General features: G+C 37.8%; 1 protein-coding gene across 5 annotated transcripts in view; it reads left to right on the top strand.

The window, feature by feature from the left end:
* PPP2R2C (protein phosphatase 2 regulatory subunit Bgamma) overlaps positions 1-9,606 on the top strand; it is a 190,214-nt gene that overhangs the window by 56,029 nt on the left and 124,579 nt on the right. The window lies entirely within an intron of this gene.

The raw sequence follows: 9,606 nt of genomic DNA, 5'->3' as shown, positions 1-9,606 counted from the left end.
CAGCCTGTTCTTTTTTTTTCCTTTTTTAAACGGGGGGGATTTCAGGGCGTTTTTTCTGTGGGATGTAGCAACAGAATCTGTCTGAATTTGCTGAATCCCGAAGGCAATCTGTCATGCTACAGCAGTATATGAAAGTACACGGGCTGGAGAAGGTCTTGCATTGTGCTGAGTTTCTGCTAGTGAGGTGTGCAGCACCTGGCTCTGAAAGCTCAGTAGCTGCAGTGTAGAAGATTAGAAGCACTTGATTACTAAAAAAAAAAAAAAAAAAAAAAAAAGGTTTGAGAGCACCAAAGTAGGAAAAATAATCTGTAAAGTTAACTGTTTGCTGGTGTAATGAAGGTTATGCATCTCATTTTGGTAATTATATCCTGAGCATTACAGACATTGCTCAGTTGATTGTTCCCTAGAGAACTGTATGCATTTAGAAGGCATTTAGAAGGGATATGTAAGCATCATCTTTTGAAATGCTGCTGCTTGCTTTCTGTTCCCTGTGCAAGGTATATGAGTAAAGAAAAGGCACCTTCATTTTAAATCATTCAGTGATTTGAAGGTTATTACATAAAAAGGAATTTTGCTGCAGGTGACATCCCTTAAATGCTGAGAGAATTTACCTTGAGAATGTGAAATGGTTGGGTCAGGTACTGGTGTGTATTTCCTTGCCAGAAAGTTGGTTTAAGAGTAGGCCATTTTAAGATTGATTGAACAGGAGAAATGTGTTTGTAGGTGCTTGACTTTGCAAATATATCTGTATGTGCAGTTTTAACAGCACTTTTCAGCAGCAGAAACAGTAACTCAATGTAGGTTTATATAATATGAACATACTTAACATCAGGGTCAACCAATACTCCTTGAGACACAGTCTCCAGATTCTGTCGTCATTTGATCAATGCTCAGTCACTTAATACTCCCATGCTGCATCCTGAAACGTGATCAGCTGATGCTCTCTTGATTATTGATGATTTGAATTGTTTTAGATTGGAGAAAACAGTAGGATGATTTTTGTCGTGCCAGGTCCACAAGGCAGATTTTTCAGAAGAAAAATTAAAAATGCTGTGTACTGTAACTGTTACCAGTGACTGGTGTAATTGCTTGCTAATCTTGCCTCTAGGACATTCTTTGCACTCTGGTTCATGTTTTGGTGCATTTTCAAATTTCTTTTGAAGTTTTTGTTTGGTTTTTTTTTCAGAATGATGATTTATGTTTTGAGATGTGGTCACCTGTTTGAAGGAACTTTGTTTAAATTTGTAAATTCTTGCCTTGGATTCTGTAAAATGCTCAGTATGATCACTGCAGTATACTTGATACATGGTGAATTTCAGATGTGCAGCAATGTTAAAAATTGAATTTTCAAGTCTCTCTTGTTTTGTGATCTGAGGAGAATAATTAATGGTGGATTTTTCAAATACATATTCTTCTTTTATATGTCATGAGTGTTCTAAAAATTAGATGGAGATTTTTAGTAGCTTTTGTTACACTTGCTGGGGCAAGTGTTAGATTTTTCTAATGTTTTATCTTCACTTGATACATGGATCATAAGGACTTGATGTTCTTCTGTCATTGCACATGGAGGGGCTTATCTGAAATGGGTAAAAATACAATTTGAATATCAATGCTGGACTGTTTTATATTTTTCCTGTGATCAGAAGTCATCATGAAAAATGTTGGCATCTGTTCTTGAAATCTTCAGTAGCAAAATATTAGTTTTTCATCTCAGACTAGTGTAATTCTTGTTGGGAATGCAGAGTTTGTCAGGTGTAATAGAATTCTTAATAGAATTCTTCACAGCTGTTATATCTGACATTGCCACACCTTTTAAAAGATCTTGGAAATCATGAGGGAATGGATTTATCTGTGAAATTTTTCCAAGGAGACCTTCAGATGCTCAAAGAGGAGCATCACGAATTTTAATTTCTCATTGATACACTTAGTTAAAAATGCATAATGAATACATTAGTTAAACTGCTCCTTTAAATGTGCTTTGTTTGTTCTTCTGTGGGATTTTGTATTTTTTTGTTTAAAGATTTGGTTCCATGAAAGAACTTTAAGACTTCTCAACTGAAGTCCTTTCACAGGCCTTGTATTTGGCCCTGGACATGTTAAGTGCAGAATGTAGCAACAATAGAAAGGCAGCAATGTGTTACCTTGTTATACTTCTTTGGGGTCCAATCCAAGTTTTTCTTTGGCTTTTGTAATCCACCATTTAAAATGAAGAAATGCTTTATGTGGTATCCAGTGTGTTAGAGAAGTTGCCAATTCCTTGTTATTCGTGAATAACCAAAATTTTATCTCATTTTCAGAGTTTTAAAGTCTTGGTAAGTGGTGTCCTCTGCCCTTGCTATTCCATGCAGCAGACTAAATTAATTTACAAAAGGAGGTATTTCTAACCCTTATATGTACTTTCTTTCTCTAACTATTCACTGAGGAAAGTAAAGCCAGCAATAATCATGAAGATGTGGGTTGACTCTAGCATTGCTTTACTTCTCTACCTGGTTTACTTTTTCAGTGATTTAAAAAAGCCCAGAGAGTCAGATGACATATGAATTCAGGTATAGGAAAGCTGTGAGCCAAATCTGATTTGCTCTGCTCTTGGTAGTGGGCTGAAGGTGTTTCTAACAAAACTGCTTGCTTGAACAAAGTCAAATTTCATCTCTTTGATAGGTCATTATTTTCTAACATTGGGATTATCTGTAACAAACGTGGCTTTACCTTGGCTGTGGAAAATTGAATTGGTTTTTAAATCTCAACAACTTTTTGATTTGTTATTATACTGTAACTGTTATACTATAATAGGCATTATAGGCACACATATGACAACAGTGACTACCTGGCCCTGTTTCTCCTCTTGCATATGCAAAACTACAGTGTGGCATTAAAGCAAGCAGAACATGAATAATTTTGTCATTTAAAGTCTTTAAAATTATGTTACAGTTGCACAATGGAAAAAGGCGATTTAATTCCAGCTGCAATGTACAGCAAATTTTTCAATGATCACTTTCAAAAGTAGCTTTTGAAGCAAACTGCTTTAATTGGAATTGTTTGTGTGAGGAAAATAGAAAAGATCTGGTATGGCTTGTAAAGAAGGAGAGAAAAAATATCTGAGGCTTAGAAAATGTGAGCTGTGGGGAAAGATTGAACTTCTTTGCAAAGGTGGTGAAGCACTGGGATATATTGCCCAGGGAGCTTGAGTAATTTTTATCACTGAAGTTTTTAAAAGCAGGTGACATAGATGTCTGTAAGAAATTACATGGGGATAGCTGAGCCTCCCGTGGGGCACAGGAATGGACTAGATGACCTCTGAGATCTGTTCAGGCTTGTGATTCATTGCAGAGCTGTGTTTTATCTTAATTGCCTTTTGCACCACAGCTGTGGGAACCAGTTGCCCAGGAGGTGTTGGGTCAGTAAAATGTGTTATTTCCACAGCAACTGCAGGAGCACTGAGGAGAGGCCGGGGAGAGAAGATGGGTTGGATGGAGAAACATGATCCTTCATTACTGTACCGACAGAGTCTGTGGGGGAGAGGGCAAGAAAATTGTGAGCTGGGGGAAGGGGGATAGAAGAGGCTTCGTGCTTTAGAGGGCAGAGGATGTCTTTCAGTCCTAGAGTTCCCTTGGTGTTACCTTGTTACCTGCGCTTAAGATTAATGGTAAAACTGGCAGGACTGCTGATACACTTTGCTGTCACAGGGCTTTGGGATCAGCCACAGGATCTGATTCTGAGCAGTGAATTGCCTGGTGTGGTTGCTGTGTTCCTGGTCGGGGCAAAAAGTTGCAGGAGTCAATGGTGCCACTCTTACTCAACTGTTAGGTTAATTCCATTACTCAGTATTTTACTGATTTATCAATTAACAGAAATAATGAGCAAAATTTGCTATTCTTGCCAAACTATGTTAAAGATGTGTTTCACCTCCATGATCCCTAATTTATTTGGAGAAATTCTTCTCTGGTGGGTGAAGGCATATTGCAGGTTGCATGCAGACAAGTCTAGCCTATGAATTGATGCTTTTTATGGAGTATCTCTGTTTTGGCAAGGAATAAAAAGTTGTTTGTACATCCAGTTTCTGGAGACACACAGGTCCCTCCTTGGTCTAGGCCTGCAAATGCAAGTGGAGCCAGTGGAGTTGCACTGGTGCAGTGGGGCAGAAGGTGACCTGCACTATCTATACATTTATATGGCCAAATTGTGCCATTTGGTTCCATATGGCTTAACTTCTGTGAAAAAGTTAATCATGTTAATGGTGTATTAATGTCCTAAATTTTGATGTTTGAAGAATTATGAGAATTAGCAGTGCAGTATAGAACATATTGAATCATAACCATGTGAAATATTTATTCTAGAAGGAACCCTTTTTTTTCTTAATGATTGTAAAGAAAAGTCATCTGCAGATAATAAAAACATTTTGGGGCCTTTTTTTTTTTTGCCTTAATGAAAGATGTTAGTGTCTCTCTTCTTCAGTAATCAAAATTAGAGGAAATTATGAATTTTCATCTGCCAAAAAGAAATTTATTTATGACATTTTCTTTCATAAACATCTCAAATATAATTTGAATTAGACCTGAATACCTGAGGTATTAATTGGATGAGTATAGCAAACAAGTAACACTCTGCTGGCTCAGGCTCACCATTGGTCAGTCTAGTTCACTGATTTCTCCTTATCAATGAAGTACAAGAGGTAACTCTTCCTCTTAACCTCCACCACTTCAGGATTTATTTTGTGAATATTGATGATTGTAATCTTTTTACAAAACTAATTTTGAAACAGTTTTAGAATGGAAATTATTGCTCATTCTTAGTGTAGTCACTTGTGTTTCTTATTTTTTTCCGTGATTCGAGGGTGAACGGGGTAAACCTCGTCAAAGCGTGACTTTGCTCCTTGTTAAACAGGATATAGTTATGTCTTTCTGTGCATGGATTTGGTTCTTTTATTCACAGTGGTATTCGGATGAATGTTGTGAGTAGCCTTGAAGATTTGGATTAATAAGGTTTATTCCATCCAAGTGATGTTGCTGACTTTGTAATCTTTATTCATGCAGCTTAGTTGGGTGCAGCCACAGAGGCAGAGCTGGAGCATTGCTGTCACTCTGGCTTGCACTGCAGTCCTGTCCCTTTGCTCACTCACCCAAACCCTCAGCTGGATGTGGGGTTCAGCATCCAGGAAAACCAAACATTGGTACTGCTTGAAGCTTGGATCTGCACAGCACAGATATTTAAGGCAATGTCTGCACGGGTGACATGGGCCAGCAATTCTCTCCAACAGCCAGAAAAGGCAGGATAGATTTAGCCAGAGTGAATTACACTGTCAGCTTGCCATGATGCAGCACCAGCTACACATTCAAAGTACTCCCTTCATGCTACATTTATTAGGCTCATAATATTGTTGTCTCTAGTTTGCTTGCCAAACGTACTTGAGGAAGAAATCATAAATCAGGATTGGGCTTAGGATGTTGATCCTAGGCTGGGATTTTGGAGTTTCTCAGTTTGCTGTTCCCAGTTTTCCCAAAGAGCAGGAATGTGCTAGTGTTAACTTGTTCCTGCCTCCTCAGAAGAAGACCTGCCTCTTCAAGGAGTTTTAAGGACTGGTTGTTAGATCATCCTAAGAGGGCACTACAGCCCACTCTGAGCTGCAGGAGGTGTTTCAAAGGCATGCAGTTAACTTGGTTTGGCTCTTCATTTAATGTCATGTTCTCCACACAGCAGTTATTCACCAGTGTCACATGTACCCTTAAAGCTTTACCAAGTGTCATTAGGCTGGGCTGCAATCTTCCTGTTTGCAAAGGAATAAATCTCTGATGCTGGATCAGTGGTTTTGGTGGATTGCCCTTAGGGACTGATGGCAACCTTGGCTCTCTTTGCATGCATATGTAATCAGCAGATGATCTTGCACTCACCATCTAAATAATAAATGTATTTGGTTGCTGTATAGTGCTAGAGGTCCTGGAGAAGTGAATAAGATGTATTAACAGAAGAAAAGGACCATGTAGAATATTAGCTAAAGCTGAGCTCCTTCCATGACAGTGACAACAAGGAGCTGAAAAAGAAGATAATTGCAGCAATCTGGAGCTTTTCCAGGTGCCAGCAGACTAGAAACATTATAAATAGAAATCTTTATTGTATATTTATCTATATAGCTGTTATATGTAACAGACTGAGCTACATATAAGCCTTAAAACCAGAAGTTCAGGACATGAGCTGTGCAATGTGTGTGTAAGATAAACATGGGCATAGAAATGTGATCCATGCAAGCTGGCTGTGTCTGCCAGATCTTTTTCTAATTGAAACTGACAGTTTAAAAGTATTGAATGATGTAAAAGTAAACAATGTTGTGCAGGTAGATTCAGTGTCATTGTTCACCATGGGAGAAGCTTATTTAGTGTATGTATTGTGAAAACTGTACTTAGCAGTATATTTTTAATATGTTGTCCATGTAAACATAAAAAACCAGGCATTTTAGCAATACCTTATGTATTTAAATGGTGAATTTAGAGAATGGTAGGTGTTGCTTCTGCATCAGTTTAAAATGTGAAACACTATACAATAACACTGAATATTTTATAATGAAGAAGAACTGACTATCTTTTATTACAGCCATAAAAAGGTAATCCATCCTTACTGGTTACCTTGTGTTACTACATCATTACTAGTTGTATCCTTGAAACTTCCCATCCACAGTTTTTTTAATCACCATTGCAAGGTTTTGTCTCAAGGACTGTCTGCTAAGAGAATATAAATTTTTTGCTCAAAGTATAATCTCTGTAATTTCAGGTTAATTTCCCTGTAGCCAGGGAAAGGTAATAATCTCAGAAAATTAGATAAAGTTAATATGGGCATTTTTGGGATTTCTTAAACGAGAAAGGGTTTTAAATGAACTTCTAGCCATGTTGAGGCACTTTCCTGATCAACTATTTTCATGGTTCTCAGGTCAATGCTGAGTTTGCCCTTAGTCATGAGTGTGGTCTATTTTACTTGATCCTGGTGAAAGTTCCCCAAATCTTTACCAAGAACAAAAGCCCCACTAAGCAAAGCAGCCTTATATATGGTAGGAGAGTTCCCGTTCTCAGGAGCGTTACCTTGCTGAAAAGCTCTTGTTCCTGTTTTTATTATTGCTTCAGTGCAAATAAAAGTAGACTGTATTTTGCCAGAGAAAGACCAATAATAAAAATGTGCATTAAGAGATTTGATTCGTAATAAAATCTCAGCACAATATGCCATGCAGTTCAGTGACTTCTGTGAATTATTAATAGGACAGGGTTCGGGATCTGTATTGTTAAATATAGCAGTGTTTGTCCCTTTCATATTCACTGATCCATCTGTTACAAAAAAGAGAAGAAAAGGATGTAAACATCTGTATTATAATGACATTTATGTGTTTTACTTAGAGTACAGAAAAAAGTAAAAGACTAAGAGTTGGTTTATTATTCTCTAGTTCAATGCAAGTCTGATTAGAACTTAGTTACTGTTACCATACTTCTTCCTGTTTGCAGTGCTTTTGTTGTTCCTGTGACTCAGGTGTTGCAAATCATCAGTGACTGTACAAAATAACATCATTTGTGTAAATTTTAAGGCTAATGCTGCCTGTGGTAGTGCTGTTTGCATTAAAGATAACCATGAACTGCTCTACCAGTTTCTGGGCCAACTTCTAGTAGAAATAAAGATCATCTGGGTTGAATGAAAAGTAAATTATTGTTTATTTCATTATCTCAGATTTTAATGACTCCATATCATTTATCCTTATTCTAAGATGTTAAATGAACGTTTCAAATAGAAACAAAAATTAGTTTTCAAGCAACGAGCTGGTCACCAATTAGCAATAATTTATTTCTAGTCATCTTTCATCTAGTCATGTGGTACTGTTTGAGAGGTTTCAATCTATGATATAACCTGGCATGATGCCTTTAATAAGGGTATAGCTGTAAATCAGAATCTGTTAGTATTGAATAAATAATTTCTGATATATTGTCTTTATTTCTACATTGTGCTGTGATAAAAAGAAAATTTCAATGAATAAAATCAATAATAATAGTAATAATAATAAATTAGAAAAATTCAACAAATAGGCACAGTGGACTGGTGAGTGTAGGCCTGAATTGACTGCCAGGGTAGCACATGAGACTCTTCATCATGCTACATGTTAATTTGACACCCTGCTTGATTTGATATCTTTTATTGCTGCATGCAGATCTGTGATATGGGAATAACCAGTACAAGATGGAGTCAGATGTGTATTCTATAATATTCTTTTGAATGGAAGATTTAGGTCAAGTATATTCTCTTTAATCAACAGTGAAGATCAAAGTGGAATTCACATAAGCAGCCTCTTTGAAATAGGTAGATATGAATTATTACATCTTACAGAATTTCCTGGAATGCCTTACTCAGAGTGCAGTAAAGTCATATGGATGATGGTTATTTTCATTGCTCAGGTACAATATGAATATCATTTTGTGCATTTGGAACACAAAAGTATGCTACACTCATAGAAGGTTTGTGGATCACTGCTACTGCTTGTTTCATGTGCCTGTGTTCTTCCCAGCTGCTCTGCTTGAAATGTGAATCTGGAAGTCCTGGAATGGCTATGTAGAAGTTTCAGCACGGGAGGAAATAGGTCCTGGTATGTAGGGCACTGTCCTTGAAGTCCCATATGACTCACAGACCTTTTGGTCTATGTGTGACAGCGCTGCTCAGGGGAGTGACACTTGTGTCTGACTGGGGCAAAACTTTCCTTCCACCATGGGGTGAGAGCAGTGTCCTTGAATTTCTGATTTTCACCTGTGGTGGTGATGAGCTGCGGCTTTCTGAAAATCTGTTTCCTTGAACGTGGATTTTATTTTCCATGATTAAGTGTGGCCTTACTTGGTGGAGGAGACATTTGTGTGCTTCCACTTGCATTTCAGAAAAATGAGGAAAATAGAGTTACAGGCCTTCTGTGTTACTATGCAAATATTACAAAAGGTGCTAGTTTTAAAACAAATGAGTTGCATCTGTTAGCAATTATGATACTGCAAATCAGCCAATCATATTAAAATTTCAGTATTTACTAGCTGCAAGAATTCTTGCAACATCCAAATAAAGGGTTTTAGTTGCCTTAACTTTGAACTGTGGTGCAGAAATTACTACTGAATGTGATTTGTACAGAGTACAAAAAACCTGCTCTTTGTTGTGTTGATTTTTCCCAGCTTTTTTGTTTAAAATTGTTTTATTGAAAATATCTTTTACTTTTTCCAACCTTAAAATTAATTTCAAGGCATTTAAAATCGAGGATTTGGTTTGAAATTGACATGGATGCCATTTTTGTCAGCAAATTGCCCATTCTCCAGAGGAATCTGTAGCCTGGGATGCCCATCTTTCCTTCCCTGCTGCTTTGGAGCCACTCCCATTTCATGGAAGTATCAGAGCAGAGGGGAGGAGGCTCTGGTTAGCCCACCAATCTAGGCTTCTTCAGAAAATGTCAGCAAGCTTGGCCTGCCTGATATTTGTCCCTTGCTGGCAGAGAGGGAGCCACCACAGCTGCCTGCCCCTGAGAGCATGGGGACCATGGGCAGTGCTGTCTTGTCCTGGTGCAAATTTGCCACCAGAGTCCCATTGCTGCTCCCTGTGACCTGCTCAGTGGGC

Source organism: Molothrus aeneus, chromosome 4, assembly GCF_037042795.1.
Source record: "Molothrus aeneus isolate 106 chromosome 4, BPBGC_Maene_1.0, whole genome shotgun sequence".
NCBI lineage: Eukaryota > Metazoa > Chordata > Aves > Passeriformes > Icteridae > Molothrus > Molothrus aeneus.
The sequence above is the reverse complement of the archived record's forward strand: the minus strand, read 5'-3'. Positions and strand labels throughout refer to the sequence as shown.